Below are 20,075 nucleotides of genomic sequence, written 5' to 3' on the forward strand. Positions count from 1 at the left end.
ACATGGTTGAGAAAGCGAGATGTCTGGGCAGCGCTTATAATCTGTGTGATAAGACCTACAGCTCCAGATCTTAGAACAGTTGGGTGAATGGGAGGTGGCCTTCATATTTTGGGATTTCTCAGAGAGACATGGCAGCCCCTAAATGTGGTATCCTCTGTCCACTATGGCTCTAAAACTGCCCCTAAATACTAGTTCTGAGGCAGATCAAATGAGTTCCATGAAGGTCTCTATATAGATCCTTTGGATGAGATCTTAAAAGCCATTGTCAAGTTTGCTCTGTGTAGCCATCACTGTTCAAAAGAGTCGGGATTTGTGCTCTTAACCAATTGTCTTGTTCCCCTTACTGCAATGCAACATGCTGTGGGACAGACAGCAATCTAGCCGCTCCCCTTACAGAAGCATTTTCACCCAGGAAAGGTGCTATACACAGTAAATATAAGATGCTGGCAGTGAAAGCCAAGTTTCTAAAATATATAGCACCTATATCCAATACAAGATGCACCCTGTCATCTTAATAAAAGTTCTGCTTCTTGTTTTACTGCACATACTATGCTTTGCCTGATGATGCTTTCAGATTTTTAAAGGGAAAAGTCCCCTTCCCAAAATTCAGAAAAACATAAAAATAAATAAAAATGCTTTTAATTCAAAAAGTATCATTTTTTAAAAATAAGGTTATGAAAGCTGTCAAAACCGAAGTGCTGGAGACTGGAATAAATGCTTAGCTCCACTACAGTGACACCAAGACCATCTGAAGATGGGTTATGAAGTTAGCTGTTATCTGATTTTAAGGTAAATGTATTGGGAAATAGCACAATATATTACTAGTTCATAACAGCTTTTAAACCATGCTTCATTATTTAATAATGGCTTTCATGTACTATCTCCGGTAAGCTGTATATGGTAGTTTGTAACAATGATTTCTTACACATTTCTGGTTCCCACTGGAGTGCTTTCTCTTCAAAAGATCAAGGATCTCCATAAACAAAATTTGCTCTTTTATAAAATGATTCTTAATAGCATATAGAGAGACGAGAGTAAACTTGCCATTAATTGCTCACTATAGTATTGGCAACTCTGTCGCAAGACACACTACTTACTGAAGAAGCACTTACTGTTTTTGGCAAGAGGCAGCAACTTTATTAAAGGGCAAATGATTTATATCCTACATTATTACAACAAAGTCAACTAGTCATTATCATATGACCTATCAATGTGTCTGAGTGAAATTTTGAGGTCATCCAATATCAGTGCCTTTAGCAGAAATTCAGACATAGTAGAGAACTTAAGGGACAGCAAGCTGAATCCCTCTCTATTAAATACATATAGGTCAGTGGTTCTCAAACTGTGGGTTGCAACTCCAAAGTGCATCACAACTCCATTTTGATGAGGTCACAAGGGCAGAAACCCACAGGCTGAAGCTCTGGCAGTGGCAGGGGGCTGATGACCAAACCCACCTGGGCAATTTAGCTTGGTGGCGCCCCCTCTGGCATAAGGCCCCGGAAACTAACCCTACTTCCCACCCCTGCAGGCCCTGTGTTTCACTTTGTGTACTGAGGCACTTCTTGTACTCATGCACTTCCTGAACAATTCATGCGCTCACTCATGTTGTCCTACCAGCCCACTCAGCACATGCTATGTTGAAATCAATTTGAAAAGTTGTTGTAGAAATAATTTTAGCAATGGACCATTTTCTGAAGAAAAGTGGAAGAAAGAGAGGTAATAAAGGGGAGTCAATAGGAACTTGCAGCAAAAGAAGGGCTGACAACCAGGATTCAAATAGCAGTAAAAATAAAGCAGTCAAACAATTTAAAAAACTAATTGCAACTAATCACATGATTAATCGTGCTGTTCAAAAATGATAGAATACCATTTATTCCAATATTTTAGGGCTGTCAAGTGATCAAAAAAAATTAATCGCGATTAATTTTTTTAATCGTGATTAATTGCATGATTAATCATGCTGTTAAACAATAACGGAACACCATTTATTTAAATATTTTTGAATGTTTTCTACATTTTCAAATATATTCATTTCAGTTACAACACAGAATACAAAGTGTACAGTGCTCAGTTTATATTTTTTTTATTACAAATAGATGCACTGTAAAAAACAAAAGAAATAGTATTTTTCAGTTCACCTCATACAAGTACTGTAGTGCAATCTCTTTATCCTGAAAGTTGAACTTACAAATGTAGAAATATGCACAAAAAAACCTGCATTCAAAAATAAAACAATGTAAAACTTTAGAGCCTACAAGTCCAATCATTCCTACTTCTTGTTCAGCCAATCACTCAGACAAACAAGTTTCTTTACATTTGCAGAAGATAATGCTGCCTCCTTCTTGTTTACAATGTCACCTGAAAGTGAAAACAGGTATTTGCATGGCACTGTTGTAGCTGGTGTTGCAATATATCTATATGCCAGATGCGCTAAAGATTCATATGTCTCTTCATGCTTCAACCATCATTCCAGAGGACATGCGGCCATGCTGATGACGGGTTCCGCTTGATAATGATCTAAAGCAGTGTGGACCAACACATGTTCATTTTCACCATCTGAGTCAGATGCCACCAGCAGAAGGTTGATTTTCTTTTTTGGTGGTTCGGGTTCTGTAGTTTCCACATCAGAGTGTTGCTCTTTTAAGATTTCAGAAAGCATGCTCCACACCTCATCCGTCTCAGATTTTGGAAGGCACTTCAGGTTCTTAATCCTTGGGTCAAAGGCTGTAGCGATCTTTAGAAATCTCACATCAGTATCTTTGTTGTGTTTTTGTCAAATCTGCAGTGAAAGTGTTCTTAAAATGAACAACATGTGCTGGGTCATCATCTGAGACTGCTATAACATGAAATATATGGCAGAATGTGGGTAAAATAAAGCAGGAGACATACAATTCTCCCCCAAGGAGTTCAGTCACAAATTTAATTAATGTATTATTTTTTAAACAAGCATCATCAGCATAGAAGCGTGTCCTCTGGAATGGTATCCAAAGCATGGAGGTGCATACAAAGGTTTAGCATATCTGGCACCTAATATTTTGCAATGCCAAGTACAAAAGTGCCATGTTAACACCTTTTCTGACTTTCAGATGACATTGTAAATAAGAAGCGGGCAGCATTAGCTCCCATAAATGTAAACAAGATCATTTGTTTTAGTAATTCGCTGAACAAGAAGTAGGACTGAGTGGACTTGTAAGATTTTAAGCTTTACATCATTTTGTTTTTGAGTGCAGTTATGGAACAAAAAATATCTACATTTGTAAGTCATATTTTCACAATAAAGAGATCACACTACAGTGCTTGTTTGAGGTGAATTGAAAAAAACTATTTCTATTTTATCATTATAGTGCAAATATGTGTATTAAAATAATAAAAAAGTGAACACTGTGCACTTTGTATTCTGTGTTGTAATTGAATCAATTAATTTGAAAATGTAAAACACAGCCAAAAATATTTAATAAATTTCAATTGGTATTCTATTGTTTAACAGTGGAATTAAAACTGTGATTAGTCACAATTAATTTTTTTAATCAGAATTAACTTTTTTGAGTTAATCCAATGAGTTAACTGCAATTAATCAACACCTTTAGTAAAAAACCAAAAGATTATAAATACAATCCAAAATATTTGGAATATTGATTTATGTGGACTGATTTTCAGGAGGACCCATGGTCACAGTGTGTGGTTGTCATAACATATTTCCCAGATTTGGACCTTAGGGTCCAAAATATGGGTGTTAGCATGAAAACCTCCAAGCTTAGTTACCAGCTTGGACCTGGTAAAGCTGCCACCACCCAAAAAATTAGAGTGTTTTGGGGCACTCTGGTCCCCCCAAAAACCTTCCCTGGGGACCCCAAAGACCCAAATTCCTTGAGTCTTACAACAAAGGGGAATAATCCATTTCCCCCCACTTCTCCCTTCCAGGTGTTCCCTCCCTGGGTTCCTGGAGAGATACACAGAAGCAAGCTCCGTGAATCTAAACAGAGGGACTCCACCCTCCCCGTTTCCAGTCCTGGAAACACAAGTACTTCCCTCTTTACCCAGAGGGTATGCAAAGTCAGGCTTAGTAAATTAACACAAAGAGATTTTCCCCCTGACTTCTTCCTCCCACCAATTCCCTGGTGAGTTGCAGACTTAATTCCCTGGAATTCCCACTAAAGAAAAAACTCCAACAGGTCTAAAAAAGAAAGCTTTATAAGAAGAAAGAAAAATACATTAAAATGGTCTCTCTGTATTAAGGTGACAAATACAGGGTCATTTGCTTAAAAGAAAAAAATGAATAAAAAGCCTTATCCAAAAAAGAATACAATTTAACACATTCCAGCAACTATACCCATGTAAATACAAAAGAAAACAATATAAACCTATGGTCTTCCTATCTTTGTACTTACAACATGGAAACAGAAAATTAGAAAGCGAGGAGACAGAAAGATCATTCTCATGGCCGAGAGGGCACAGACGCAAGACAAAGAACAAAGAACTCACACACAAACTTCCCTCCACCCAGATTTTAAAAAACTCTTGTTTCCTGATTGGTCCTCTGGTCAGGTGTTTCAGGTTACTGGTGTTACTCCTTTACAGGTAAAAGAATATTAACCCTTAGCTATCTGTTTATACACGCCTCCAAAATTGCAGACAGTGGGGAACCTCACTGGCGGCGATTTCCTCCTAGAACTTTAAAATAAACAGATTAATACAACACATGCACCTTTACATATACCACTAAGTATATAACTAACAGACTTTTACATTTTAAGAACACTTTTTAACTACTGGATTCTGGGAAACTCTCACGGGAGAGTGCATCAGCTACTTTGTTAGAAGCTCCTGAGATGTGCTGAATTTCAAAATCAAAATCTTGGAGAGCTAAACTCCAACGAAGAAGTTTCTTGTTGTCCCCCTTGGCAGTATGAAGCCACTTTAGCACAGCATGGTCAGTTTGTAGCTGGAACCGCCGTCCCCAAAGATATGGGCGTAGCTTTTCCAGTGCGTACACAATGGCGTAGCATTCCTTTTCACTGACTGACCAGTGACTTTCCCTCTCAGACAGTTTCTTGCTGAGAAACACGACAGGATGGAAGTTGTGATCCGTTGCTTCCTGCATGAGAACTGCTCCTATACCATGCTCAGATGCATCCATGGTTATTAGGAATGGCTTGTCAAAGTCCGGGGCCCTGAGCACAGAGTCAGACATGAGCATTGCCTTAAGTTGGGTAAAGGCCTTTTGACACTCATCAGTCCACTTAACTGTTGTTGGCTGGGTCTTTTTGGTCAGGTCGGTCAGTGGGGCAGCGATTTGGCTGTAGTGTGGTACAAATCGCCTGTAGTATCTGGCCAAGCCTAAGAAGGATTGGACCTGTTTCTTTGACCTTGGGACAGGCCACTTTTGGATAGCATCCACCTTGGCCTGTAGGGGGTTTATGGTTCCTCGACCCACCTGGTGCCCCAGGTAAGTCACTCTGTTTTGGCCTATTTGACACTATTTGGCCTTAACAGTTAGTCTGGTCTGCCTGATGCGCTCAAAGACCTTTTCCAGGTGTAGCGGGTGTTCGGGCCAGGAGTCTGAAAAAATGGCCACATCATCGAGGTAGGCAACTGCATATTCTCCCAGTCCTGCTAGTAGACCATCTACCAGCCTCTGGAAGGTGGCTGGTGCATTTCGCAGCCCGAAAGGAAGGACATTAAATTCATACACCCCCACATGGGTGACGAATGCTGACCTTTCCTTGGCAGGGTCATCTAGCGGTACTTGCCAGTACCTCTTGGTTAAGTCTATTGTAGAGATGAACTGGGCACGTCCCAACTTTTCTAATAGCTTATCGGTGCGTGGCATTGGATAGTTGTCCGGACGAGTTACCGCATAGCTAAGGGTTAATGTTCTTTTACCTGTAAAGGGGTAACACCAGTAACCTGAAACACCTGACCAGAGGACCAATCAGGAAACAAGACTTTTTTAAAATCTGGGTGGAGGGAAGTTTGTGTGTGAGTTCTTTGTTCTTTGTCTTGCGTCTGTGCCCTCTCGGCCATGAGAGTGATCTTTCTGTCTCCTCGCTTTCTAATTTTCTGTTTCCATGTTGTAAGTACAAAGATAGGAAGACCATAGGTTTATATTGTTTTCTTTTGTATTTACATGGGTATAGTTGCTGGAATGTGTTAAATTGTATTCTTTTTTGGATAAGGCTTTTTATTCATTTTTTTCTTTTAAGCAAATGACCCTGTATTTGTCACCTTAATACAGAGAGACCATTTTAATGTATTTTTCTTTCTTCTTATAAAGCTTTCTTTTTTAGACCTGTTGGAGTTTTTTCTTTAGTGGGAATTCCAGGGAATTAAGTCTGCAACTCACCAGGGAATTGGTGGGAGGAAGAAGTCAGGGGGAAAATCTCTTTGTGTTAGATTTACTAAGCCTGACTTTGCATACCCTCTGGGTAAAGAGGGAAGTACTTGTGTTTCCAGGACTGGAAACGGGGAGGGTGGAGTCCCTCCGTTTAGATTCATGGAGCTTGCTTCTGTGTATCTCTCCAGGAACCCAGGGACGGAACACCTGGAAAGGAGAAGGGGGGGGGAAATGGATTATTTCCCTTTGTTGTAAGACTCAAGGAATTTGGGTCTTTGGGGTCCCCAGGGAAGGTTTTTGGGGGGACCAGAGTGTCCCAAAACACTCTAATTTTTCTGGGTGGTGGCAGCTTTACCAGGTCCAAGCTGGTAACTAAGCTTGGAGGTTTTCATGCTAACACCCATATTTTGGACGCTAAGGTCCAAATCTGGGAAAAATGTTCTGACATGGTGTGCAGTGTTGTGGGATAAATAGAATCCAGAAGCCAGTAGGAATATTATATTTTTCTTTTCTCTGCTAGGGGCTTTTAAGCAGAGAGGGTTTGGTTTTAAAAGGAACCAGAGAGAATTTTTTTTTTCTGTTCTCTCCTGGCAGTAGCTTGCATATTAAGCCAGGAACCATTAAGCTGTGACAAACGGGTCTTTTGTCAGACAATAGCACTCCCATTAGGAGTCAAGTACCAGCAATACACATGCAAATAAAGTGGTTTTTCTGGTTTACTTTACATTTATAAGATTAGCTAGAGGAAGAAAGGGGAAAAAGCACTGTTGCTAGGCAGACCCCTGGAGGCAACAGAGAGCTTGCAGTTCAAAAGATAATCACCGGAGGGCACCCCAACACAAGAAAACAGGAACCATGACTTCCAAGGGAAAAAGGGAGGCAGAAGAACAAATCAAAGAAGCTGAACACAGGCGACAACTGGAAAAAAGACAAAAAGAGGTGGAGCTGAAAGAAAAGGAAGAAAACATCAAACTGGCAGCCTACAAAAGAAAACAAGCAGCCAAAGAGGCAGCCCACAAAAGGAAACTAGAAGAAGAAGAGGTGGCCCACAGAAGGAACCAAGAAGAAGAAGAGGCAGCCTACAGAAGACAGATAGAACTCCAGAGGAAAACCCACCGGCAGGCCCTGGAATTAGAAAAGGCTAAGCAACAGGCTCCAGCCAATCCTAACAACCCTTCACCAATTATGGTTCCACATCCCAAGAAATTTCCCACCTACAAGGCAGGTGATGACACTGAGGCCTTCTTGGAAAATTTTGAAAGAGCCTGTCTTGGGTACAGCATCCCTGAAGACCAGTACATGGTAGAATTGAGGCCACAGCTCAGTGGACCTTTAGCAGAGGTGGCAGCTGAAATGCCTAAGAAGAAAATGAACGACTATAAACTTTTTCAAACCAAGGCCAGATACAGAATGGGGATAACCCCGGATCATGCCCGTCGGCGTTTGAGAACCCAAAAGTGGAAACCAGATGTGTCATTTCCCAAACACGCCTACTACGTTGGGAAAAATTATGAGGCCTGGATATCAGGAAACAATGTTAAATCCATAGACGAACTTGCACCTCCTCATACAAATGGAGCAGTTCTTGGATGGTGTTCCTGAGGACATAACACGGTACATACAAGATGGAAGACCCAAAAATCTCACCGAGGCGGGGGAGATTGGAGCCAGATGGATGGAAGTGGCAGAAAGCAAGAAAGCTACTGTCAAGGGGAGCGAATACCCCAGAGGGCACAGACACAAAACAAAGAACAAAGAACTCACACACAAACTTCCCTCTACCCAGATTTTAAAAAAGTCTTGTTTCCTGATTGGTCCTCTGGTCAAGTGTTTCAGGTTACTGGTGTTACCCCTTTACAGGTAAAAGAACATTAACCCTTAGCTATCTGTTTATGACAGTGGTGTGTGTCAAAGTTCTGGCAAAGGAGAGCTTAAAACCATCTAAAATGTTGCCCCACTTGCAGACATAGCACAGCTCTCTTCAAATAAACCGTCACCCTTTTTTCAGTGCAAGCTAGGAGAGCTAAAGGGCCAGAAAACAGTGCTGAGAATGGCAGCTATAGAAAATGAGAAAGACCTTGAGGCATCTTTTGCTGTGACACATTGGATGGCTCAAACTGGAAAATCACACACTACTGGGAAAACTTTTTTCTGCCATGTGCCAAGAAAATGTCGATTATGTTGGGGCAAGGTGCAGTGACTCAATTTGATTAGTTTCCCCCTTTTAACAACACTGTTGCTAGGTATATTCATAGTATGGCAAATGATGTGACTGAACAACTGATTGCCAAAATCCAGCAAAGTTCCTTTTTTTCCATTCAACTTTGTGAAACAATGAACGTTTCGGGCGCTGTTCAGGTGCTGACATACGTAAAATTTAAAAACGACGAAAAATTCCAAGAGGAATTCCTGTTCTGCCTACCATTACCACAACACGCAAAGGGGGCCAGCTTGTCATACTTTCGGATGCTTTTATCTCTGATTCTGGCTTGGAATGGCAGTGATATGTAGGAATTTGTGGTGACAGCGGTCGTGCAATGACTGGAAAAGCAGCAGGCTAGTCACCTGAGTGCAGGCTGTTACCACAAGCAGTTTGGACTCACTGTATTATACACAGGCAAGCCCTAGTGGCAAAAATATATGCCACCCGTTCTCAAAAGATTTCTCAGTGAAGCTGTTTGCACTGTTAACTTCATCAAGAGTAGCTCAACAAGTGTACATCTGTTTGGAGTTTTGTGTGATGAGATGGGAGCTGAGCACCATCACTTACTTTACCACACAGAATTTCAGTGGTTGTCATGGGGAAAGGTTCTCAATTGTTTCTTTGACTTCAGAAAGAAAGTGAGAATTTTTCTTTCAGAGAAAGATTCCCTGCTGGCCAAAAAGTTTGCAGATACCATGTGGCTTGCTTTGCTAGCTTACCTGGCAGTCATTTTTGAATGCCTAAAATACCTCACTTCAAGGGCAAGATGCTTCCATAGCATTATAAATGTACAAATCCTTAGTAATTTGAGAAAAGGCTTGTGCAGAAGTCAACATGTGTAGCATTTGTATTTACATTTGAATCATGGAGCTATACTGTCTGCCTTACACTTCAGTTGTTTGTTACCTCCTGGAAAGTAAAATATAGATGAATATTTTCAAAGTTGTGAAATTCTAATGGAAACTAGAATTAACAGGGCAAAATTCTTCTGGGCTGCTTGAACTGCAGCCAGTTAGTCAGCAATAAATCAACAGGCTCAAACATCCTCTGGAGTGAGATAACAGTCTGCATGTTGAAGACAGCTATCTTGTGGTATGGTTATTTTATTTGTCTCCTTTAAAAGATTGCTGTGGCAGAAATCCAATGAAATAACCTGCCAATGTCTATTATTGATAACTTCTGTTTCCCAAAATGATTAACTTCCAGACACTAACTTTTCTAGGCTCTTGCCTGAGACCAACCTTCAAATCTAATGACCTGATCCAAAGCCTACTGTAGTTAACAGAAACACTCCCATTGAGGTCAGAGGGTGAATAAAAACATATCAACATGTATGCCCATCCCATCATCCAGTTCCCAGTGTGATTTATTTTATTTTTTGTTGCATTGTTTTTCTTTTTGTTCAGAAAAGCCTTTAGGGAAACAAGTCCTATAATAATGAAATAGAAGTAAGCCCCACCTCAGACAAACGTATGCAAATGTTACAAGTGGAGCTGGTAGTGACACCTGTAGTTAAAATTGCCTGACATTCAGAGGTGGCAGAACTGGGAAGGATGGGAAGTTGCACCTCCATGGGGGGGGGGGGCAAATCTATGTTTCTTCCCTCCCACCCACCTTTTCATTCCCACAATATTTCACCAAAATGAGAGCTGGGCCTAGCTATGTTCCTTCCTCTGTGCACATACCAGGAGTGTGGGGGAACCAGAGTTAGACACAGTCACGGAGGAGGAGCTGGAGCAGCTGCCATAGTGCACAAGATCAGGCCAACCACTGTGGAGCAGTTAGGATTCCCTGCCCCAACCTGGTCTGCCTTCCAGCCACTGTGGTTCCCAGTAGAGACATCCTGAGAGAGGGGCAGGAACACAAGTATGTGCCTTGCTGACAGTGTGAGTGGATAGGGGTTACAAGACCCTTTCTTCAGTTGCTGTGACTTTGCCAGACTTTAACCATTTGGGCTGAATTTTTCCATGCCAGGTGTCTGCCTTGGGTTACATTTATTTTTGGAATGTTTCAGTAAAAAATAGTTCATCCATTACCAAAAATGAGTTTAGGGGCAGATACATTTTCCCATGCTTTAAAAAAAACCAGTGCTGCAGCCATTTGATTGAGAAGGTTTAGCATCTTTATGCTTTGGAGCAGGGACTTTAAACTTTTTTTTTTTTTTTTTTTTTGGTCATGGATGTGTCATTTGTTATTCTGGTTTAAAAAATAAAAAAAAAAAGCTGCCCAAATTTGGCCAAGTTATAAACTATGAAAAATTTTAGTTTGCACATGCTTAGCAGAGGTTTGTTAGACTTTGGAAGCTAAATTATCTGGAGATTGTCTGTATTAAGCTTTTCCTCCCGTGGCTGCAGGAACTGAGCAGGACTTTCCCTGCAATTGCTGTTTTGCTGGCTGTGGAACATGGCAGTGCCAGGCACAGGAACAGGAGCGGAAAGCATGTCTCTCCTGTGCTCTCAAGGCTCCCTCTGAAAATGTCCATTAAATTTCAGTGCCCAGTTTGAGACACTTAGGATCTGATTTTTCAGAGTTTTTAGCATTAAACACAGGTGACTCATACTTCCCCATACTGGGAGAGCACAATTTAAGGAAAGGACATGTGACTGCCCCACGTCTCCTCTGCCCAGTGACCCTCCCAAACCTACTCCCAGCCTGGAGCCACTGCGCTCTCTCTGCCCCATGTTACCTGGGGTGGGGGCTCTATCTTTCTCTCCCTTGCTTGCCCCCCACACATTCAGCCGCTTTTCCTGACAGCAGGATGGGGAGCGGGATGGAGCCGCTTCTGCCTGAGAGAACCTGGCTGGGAGGCAGCGGCAGCCCACTCCTGGCCCAGACTTGGCTGCCAGGGACAGGGGCCAAATGAGGCGGATCCCCCCCTCCCATCACAGTATTCTCAGCCGTTGTCTCTGGCAGCTGAGCTTGGGCAGGAAGCAAGCCACCACTGCCTCCCAGCCAGGCTCTCTCGGGCAGAAGCAGCTCCGTCCCGCTCCTTGCCCAGCTGCCAGGGTGAGAGACTGAACATGACTGGTGGGAGGCACAGGGAGAGAAGGCCAGAGCCTCCCCGCCCCTTGCAGGCCAATCTGGAGGGGGCACTTGATCTCCCCATTGCCCTCTCTACACATCGCCTCCCCATACTAGGGGGGCACAGCTAAAGGGGAGAACATGCAACCTCCGCATGTGTCCCCCACATTACTTGCAGGGGAGGTGCTGTGTCCCCCCACTGTGCCAGCTCCCCCCCCCCAGCACATTTGGCTTCCATCCCTGGCAGATTCTGTACCCCACCCTACTCCACTTCCACTGCAACACTCAAGCATTGCAAAGGGAGCAGAGAATGGCCACATCACCCTAACTAGAGATTCCTCTGGCAAGTGTAGAACCAGTGCATTCAGGTCCTACATCACTCTCCCTAAAGTCTGAAGCCTAGGAGGCCCTTTGGGGGCAGCAAGATAAGAGGAAGGAGAGGGGGAGTTGCCAGGTTGCATTGGGCTTTGCTATGCTCATCTGATTGGCAGTCCTTTGGGCACCTTTGTCAGCGGTCTAACCTGCACCAAGCCTAAGCAGGTAATTTCAGTGTAGCAGAGAATCTAGCTACTGTATCTCTAAAGTTTTTGGTAACTCAAATTTAATTAAGTGTCCAGTCCCATCAAAATCAATGCAAGTTAATTGCAGAAGCAAGCACTGAAGAGGAAAACTTGAAAGTTTGTTTCATGCAATGTCTGTAACAAGTACAAAATTATAACACAACATTGCATAGACAGCTTCTGGTCACCAATAAGACTTAGTTTATACGGTATATTTTTGGAAGAACTCACAAATTCTACTTTGCAGAGGTCGCTGTTTAGTGTAAACAAGCAGATCAAGCTTCAACAACAAGGAGACCTAGAAAACAGCATATCTGTGGCTGTGAGGTTGATTTCTCCTTCTGCCTTCCCCCACCCCTGGCCCCCTGTGCCTCCCACCAAAAAGGGGAATGTAATTTAAATCACTGAAGTGGACAGCTAATGCTGACTATGTTACACAGTGATGCCCAGAGGCATCCTCTTGCCTTGCTAGAGGCATTGCACACCAAATAGACTTAAAGCTGAAGCTGTATGATGCTTTTGCAATCCATAAATTCATGGAAAAATATTACAGTACTGTATATAAATCCCGCCAGTCACCAGGATCTTTGTCACGTATTGTGAAAGCTGATTAGACTTTATTATCTACTATTTACAAAATGATCTGGCAGTATCTTTCTGCAGCTAACACAAAACTCATTGACAGCCTGTCCTAGTAATGTATAGAAGATCACAAGTTTTTAGGTACTGTGACCCAAAGATCTCTTGGTGCCAACTAGCAGAGGACACAGGGGTCATTAAGTTTATAGGGTGTGTCATGTAAGGTTTCTAATGAAAGCCTGTGTCACACTGGTTATCATAATCATTGTGAAATGTATGTGTGGACAGTCTGTAAGGAGATATGTATGTATGTATGTTCTTAAAACCATGAAGTTAAAGGTAGGTCACACAGACGTAACATGCCCTAAGACAGATTCCACCAGACAGAAGGTGGGAGGTATGTATCTCCATGGCTGACCATTGTGTAATGTACAATGGGAGTTTATTTGAATACTGAGTCAAATGCTAATGCAGAGATTGCAGGGACTTCAGAAGCAGAAAATAACAGGAAGAAGTAATCAGCAGGGGACAGGTGAAGAACGAAGGACCAGTCAAATATAACTAGGGTTGCAGAAAGACACCCTGACATCCTTCATCTGAAGGAGACAAGCTGCCAGTGGGCTTGGTCTCATGAAGGGAGAGTCTCAGCCATCTTAGTTGCAAAACACTGTGCAAAGGACTTTGAGTAATCAGTACCTTATTAGCCAACAGGGCATCATGTTAGTCAGTTTAGGCACTAGACTGCATGTTACGATTTCTTTTATATGTAACCCTTTGTTTCCAATATTTCTATTTGCCAGCAATTGAATCTCTGTTCTTTGTTAAGTAAGCTAATACTTGCTTTATAAACAAATATAAGTGCTGTGTGCTAAGCAGAGCTGGGGTCTAAGGTGTGACTAGTAAGCTGTGATGTACTGTTCCTATGGAAACAACAGGTCTGGTAATTCTGTAAGTATCCAGTAGATAAGGGACTGGACACCACAGGGGGATGCCAGGAGGACTTAGGGTTGGAGTGTGACTGTTGCTAGTCTGCACGAGGGACAGTGGAGCCCATGTGATCTGAGAAGAGAATGCTTGTGTTACCTGTGGCAGGTGGAGTCAGCTCCCAGACTCGTGGCAGGAACAGACAAGGTTTCCTCATGGTAAGGGCAGATGATAAGTGAATTACAATCTTGGGTATCCCCAGGAAGAGTCACGGGTACCAAAACCACAGATGTAGAAGAGTCTTTGACCAATGTTAGAGATAATAAATGTAATCTTCCCGCTGTGTTCATTGATAACATACAAGGAAGAAAATAGTAAGAGGTTACAGAAGTTTGTGCAAAGGAAGTGCCTGTTGTTAAAATATATCATAGAGCTTATCTTCTAAAAGCTAGCTTTTTCAGACATGGAGATAACCCACTGTAAAAGATGCCAAATCTCTTACTAGATTCCAGAGCACATTAGATATTGGTAGCAAAGAATTGCGATCAGTAGCACAAGGACACCATTTCATAGTATACCGGTTTCTCCATCTCATGGATACACTTCTGTGAATATTTTCATGCACTGGTGGAAGCTGTTCTACACAACTGTTCAATTATGCTGATATATCTATTAGTGACTACAGAGGGAATCTTATAAATTATGAACTAGGAAGACTGTATTTAGGTGATAAGTTTTGGCAGACATCGTAGTTGTTTTTCAGTAGCTTTCAGCAATCAGCTCAGAATGATGCAATCACTATTTTCAGTTTAGAAAGAGCAAGAGGGCATAATATGAACTAATTACAAAAATTTTAATAAGATTCCAAGGGTCTGTGAGGAAGAACTAAAAAAATTTAATAAAAAAAAAAGGCTCAAGAACAACACTTATTTAGGCCACTGACAGAATGGTTGACTACCATGTGCTTCATGTTTGTGACTAACCCCCAAAAATCTAGAAACAACAAGGCTAAAGGAATAATTCTCTTTCTCTGAAAGATATTTTTCAAGAGAGAATTAATCATGGTCTGTCCAATCAAACTCTGCTCTGGACTCAAACATTCTAGTGGAGACGCCACAGATCAAGAAATTCTTCAGTCACTATACAGTTTGTGTAGTTTTGCAAGAAAGCCATCCTGATTTAAATGACTGAAGCATAAAAGTAAATCAGACATCCTGGAGGCTTTTTTTTCTGTGGGGAAAGTAAAAGTTTATAGCTATAGCATTAGTAAGGGTTTTAGCTGTGAAATCATATTCCTGTATGTGTACCTGAATTTACTTTTCCCTATACAGTGCAACTGCTGATAAGAATATTGAACCTGTGCTGAGAAACACAGTAAGACAAAGCAGAAATAAAATGAAAATCCTGGAACAATTCAAAACAGTCCTATCAAGGCCAAGGATCTGGCTTTAGTTGACTAAGTTTAGAGACCGAACAGAAGACTTGACACACTCACCGCCAGCGAAGAACAAATACCTTCAAAGTAGAGCTTGAGGAATAGTGAAGGGAAAACGTGAATATTTTATCTGAAAAAAATCACAAAATTGGTATAATTATTTTAATTCATTAAAATGATTCACCCTTAGCTACTATCAAGCAAGCTGCACAATAGAGAATACAAGTGTCTAGTTAGTATTGCAGAATTGTCTTGTAATAATGAGAGCAGCTGAACTCAATCTTAAGAGTCCTCATAAACAAAAAGGAACATCACAGTACAGAGAAGCAATACAGAGCCACAGTCCCTGCACTGAAGAACCATTTTGAAGTATCATATATAGCTTATTGATTAAATGTTAACAAGGTTAAGTGTTTAATTGGTATTTTAGCGGGGATAGAGATAAATTCTACAGCTGGGAATTAAATGGATCTTGTTGAGCACAATAATGGAGGCCATTGTATAGAATCTAATTAAACTGCTAATTCAAATTAAATTGTGGCAATGGATTCAGTTTGATTACTGAGGCATTTTTAAAAAAAGATGATGCCTTATCCTTTGCTACGGTCACATGCATTACTGCTTCTGTTCAGCAAATCAACTACTCAAAATATGATAACATTTAACTATTTGTCAAGAGGTTATTTATTTGAATATCTAGAAGTTAGCAATGTTCCTGTTTGAATTTAGATTGGTTAGCTGTTTCCAAAACCTTAGAACAATAAGAACCCATTTTATCTCTAAATAAAGAGCTGTAGATAGAGATCAGATGAGATGTAATATTGGATGAATGTTGCTTTTTATCTATAACAGAAGGTGGGGAAAGCTGTGGAAATGTTTGCATGTTTTCACATTATAAAAAACATTTGTGTTAATGCAACTCTTTTTTGTTTAACAAAAGTTAATTCATAGGAGACTAGTAAGAAAGGAAGACCAGGGCCAGACTTTTCTCTTGCAACAAGTTTGAGAGATGAAAGCCTCACAATATGTATCAGAGTGAGCTTGGAGTCAAATAATCTGTTGCGTTCAAACAGGGAGAGCCAGGAGAAGCTCACAAGCATCAGTGAGAACTTTTTGCCTAACATAAATATTTGCAAATGCTCAGCATCAGGTGATGTGTCTAAATAACCAGAGAATGGAGTACAGGTTGACATCCATACTTCGCTGCTACTCCCACAATGTGGGCATGGCAGCCCTCATTCTAAGGCTCACTTTGGATTATCAGAAGCTGGAGAGATAACTGCCACATCAATAGTTATCATATTGTGACCGGAGTCCCAGTGGGAGCCAGCTCAGGTCACTCAATTAGGGTGAACTGCAATGAAAGGAGCGGACAATCCCCAAAGCATGGCCCTTTTGTGGTTAGGTATCTGCACATGTAACTCATGTACCTGTTACATACATCAATTCATTGCCATGACACTTATATGGTAGGACTCTTGGACACTCTTATGGTTGCTTGTTCCTGTAGTCAGAAATTCCCCTTAAACACTCTATTTTCAGCTCCCCAGGACTTGGGGTTTTCTGTTGGGCTGTTTATCTGTTCAAAGTTCATAGGCCTCAGCCTTATTCTAACTTGTTGAAACTAATGTCTTACAGGATACAGTATTGTAGGTTCCTTGCATTTCTGCTGAACATAATGCAAAGCAGTGAATATAATAAAGGCAAGCTAGCCCTATGGGCTACAATGTGAAATCAATGGGGAGGCATCACGCCAGGGAATAAACTCTGGGGGATTATCTTGACTCTGCCTACAGACAATAAACTTTGGGTGAGATAAGGAGAAGGCAAGAAGATACCCCTTTATCCTGCACCTAGGAAGTAAATGGACAGTTTCTTTATATTCATGAAAACAGGATCTCTGCTTACGTTGGTGGAAGATGCTTCAAAAGACTCTAGGTGAGACAAGACTTCTTTAATCAGGAGGTTAGCCAATTAAATTAAGTTTAGTCTCTAGAAAGTGTGTTATGTTTTTATTTTCTATGCAGCCCTTTCGTTTCCATTATATTTACTTACTAGCTCTTGAATCTTTCTTGAAACTTATTGTCGTTTCCACAATAAATAAATCTCAGTGCTGGGGTATTCAGCAAGGAGCTGATCCTGAGTTGAATCATAGGTGGTGTATATGCTGCTCCCTTGGGGACAGCACACCTTGTATTTCTGTGAGTGATCAGTGGATAAGGGCCTAGACACTACAGGGAAATGCTTTAATGGAGCTTGAGGATTGTGGTACATCTGTTGCTAATGTGCAAGGCAAAGTAAGGGCTGGCAGAGCCCAAGAGAAATTTCTTGGGTAGCTAGCAGGCTGGTGGTGTCAGGGAGCTCAAGCAAAACTCTCTCTCATTGGAGGCAGGGACTTACAAGGTGCCTCACCACCCTGGGTACCCCAAGAACCATCACAACCATACATACAGCATAGCATACACAAGCCTCCTTTTGTATGTAGTTTCCAAGCCCTGGGTTGGTTGTCAGGAGCCATTGTAGTCAGAGGCTCAGTCAGGTGAATTTATCCTGTAACTGAGATTGCTTTATCGCAGGCCACCAAGTGTAGATGAATTGACCAGTGCAGTTCTTGTCACTGCAGTCATACGACCAGGTGTAGCAAATGAGCAGGCCTTAATGAAAAGGCTGTCTTTATAAACCAACAATGGCCATAAGCAGCTATTAAAGGTGCTTGCACTGGCAGGTTGGCCACTCCAACAGCATTCCTGAATATTGGAACCATTGAGAAAATGTTTCCTGCAGAAGATGTCAATCTAAGAGAGAAAATTAATGCTTCCATATGCCTTCCACTAGGAAATGCTGTCATGTGAACACATCAGTCTTAAGTAATTGGATACTATGGTGAAGAGTGCAATAGGAAATCAAAAGACAGATATATAGGCTTTAACATTTTTAAGAAAAGAGCTCTGACATTCTTCTTTTGTTTATCCTGAGTAAATAAGTTCAGCAGCTGCTAGGATAATTCTCATGCCTCTAAAGGTTCTGGCAAATGGCAAGGAGCTGGTAACTTCACATGAGATTCAGTCATAAAAATCTATAGGGGCTCTTTAGACTGCGTGTACAATTAACCGGATCTGCATTGCACTAACCAGCTATTTAGCAGATTCTTTGAGGCAAAGAGAAACCACTCACTGCTATAAATGCATCTATGATTAATAAGCTTAAAAGCACTATTCACAAGTCATGGCATTCTTAAGAAAGATTATGAAACAAGCATGTATTACATGAATTTGCCATCTTTGCAGAACAAATTTTGCACAAACCGTTTGCAAGACTGCTGAATGGGAGAGACTCTCTGGGCCTCCCCTTTCCCTTAGAGAGTTCTAAGAATGGACTTGAGGGAAGAATGGCACTACTCAGTACCTGGCTTGGGGGGCTGACTCCTCCTTGATGCCTAGAGTCTTGAGGTGGGAGTACTATTATTTTGTTTTTGTTCAAAGATGACTCTTTCATACCTCATCCTCTATGGCTTCTGCTATGACCTGTTGTGTCAATACCCCATTAGCAGGGGCTGAAGTTCGCCCACAGGACTTTGTGTTTAGATTTACAGAATTGCCTTATCAACCTCGCCAGACATCTAATTAAACATAACATCCTAGTCCATTGTTTTACAGAGGAAAAAAGTACACGCCCAACAAACAACAATGCTCAGCCTTCCCCTTCCACAAACTTCAACCCATAAACACTTGAGATATTTTATTTCCTTTTTGCAAAGCACAAGGAATTACTTTTGTATTTTGTATTAAGTCTAGATTTCTTTGTATTTAAGATTTCAAATAATGAGCAGGAAGCATTTTTATGCATCTTCTCAGGTGTATGATGTGAGTGCACATACAGCCACAAATGATCTCATTGGCTCTCTTTGCCACTATATTGCATTCCAAGCTTGGACATCAGGGGCATCGCTTGCTATGGAGTGAGGTGTGGGGCGAGAGGAGTTGATTGCCCCCACCCTGATCTTGCTTATCCTCAGCCTTTTTTTTGGCCCAGATCTCACACTGTTCCACATTCATTTGTCTCCAGGCTCATTTTAGGAATTCCTTTTCAACAGACTGAAGCCTTACAAAGCCAGTGTTTTACATGCACAATTCAGTAGTTCCATGCTTTCTCCACTTTCCATGTTACTAATAAAACCTAGTTCTTATATAGCACTTTTCATCTGTAGATTACTTTACAAAGAAGGTCAGTATTATTATGCTTATTGTACAGATGGGGAACTGAGGCACAGGGAAGTGAAGTGACGCGTGAAAGGTCACCCAGCAGACCAATGGCAGATCCAGTATGTGTCAGGAATTGACTTGATACACTCATTCCCAGTTGTCAGCTCCTCTAAAATATATTGACAAGCACTGGCTGTCCAAGTGGCTGCAGTAAGCTGTTTATTCTTCAACAACAGAATAGAGAAAACAAATCATTATTATTTTAATTTGATTTTCTCCAGCTGGTGCTTTCACTAGACAACCATAAATACTAGCGAGGGGTCCCAAGCCACAAAATTCAGATCTGGATCATAATATCCCAGATCCAATTTGGGGATGTTCAGGTGTAGGATGTTTTATATAATAAAGATAAGGTGCATTTTCAAAATTCATATCTGTGTTCAGATTCCAACCTCCCCTAAATGTATAGGTGGCCATATCTGGTGTTTTAGTATGAGCCCAGCCATAGTGAATATACTTTTAAACTAGCAGTACAAAAAAAGTTAACCTTCGGTGCTTGACACATTTGGTTCATAAAGATAAATCTTTGAGCTATTGGGTAAAATATTTTCCCACTTGCCTGAGGTTTCTCCATGAAAAAAAAATCTCTTTAAATCTAACCTCCACTCTGAGACCTGGGGTATACAACACAACACATTGCAGCAGCCACCAGAATTTTAAATAATGAAAAGAATATTTAGCTCTGTATTCTATGAAAATCTGATACCTATTTTAAAGTCATGCTTCATTGAGGTTAATTAGGGCTATTTCCATTTTT

General features: G+C 41.2%; 1 protein-coding gene across 3 annotated transcripts in view; it reads right to left on the reverse strand.

Moving 5' to 3' along the window:
• The window catches only part of RBIS (ribosomal biogenesis factor), a 366,698-nt gene that overhangs the window by 157,245 nt on the left and 189,378 nt on the right, over positions 1 to 20,075 (reverse strand). Inside the window, exon 2 of one of the 3 annotated variants that reach the window (XR_007772631.1) lies at positions 5,265 to 5,398. The exons of the other annotated variants lie outside the window; for them this stretch is intronic. The gene's annotated coding sequence lies outside the window, so the exon portion shown is untranslated. Of the gene's footprint in view, positions 1 to 5,264; positions 5,399 to 20,075 lie in introns of those variants that run through there. 3 annotated transcript variants of the gene reach the window in all.

This window comes from Gopherus flavomarginatus, chromosome 2, assembly GCF_025201925.1.
Source record: "Gopherus flavomarginatus isolate rGopFla2 chromosome 2, rGopFla2.mat.asm, whole genome shotgun sequence".
Taxonomy (NCBI): domain Eukaryota; kingdom Metazoa; phylum Chordata; order Testudines; family Testudinidae; genus Gopherus; species Gopherus flavomarginatus.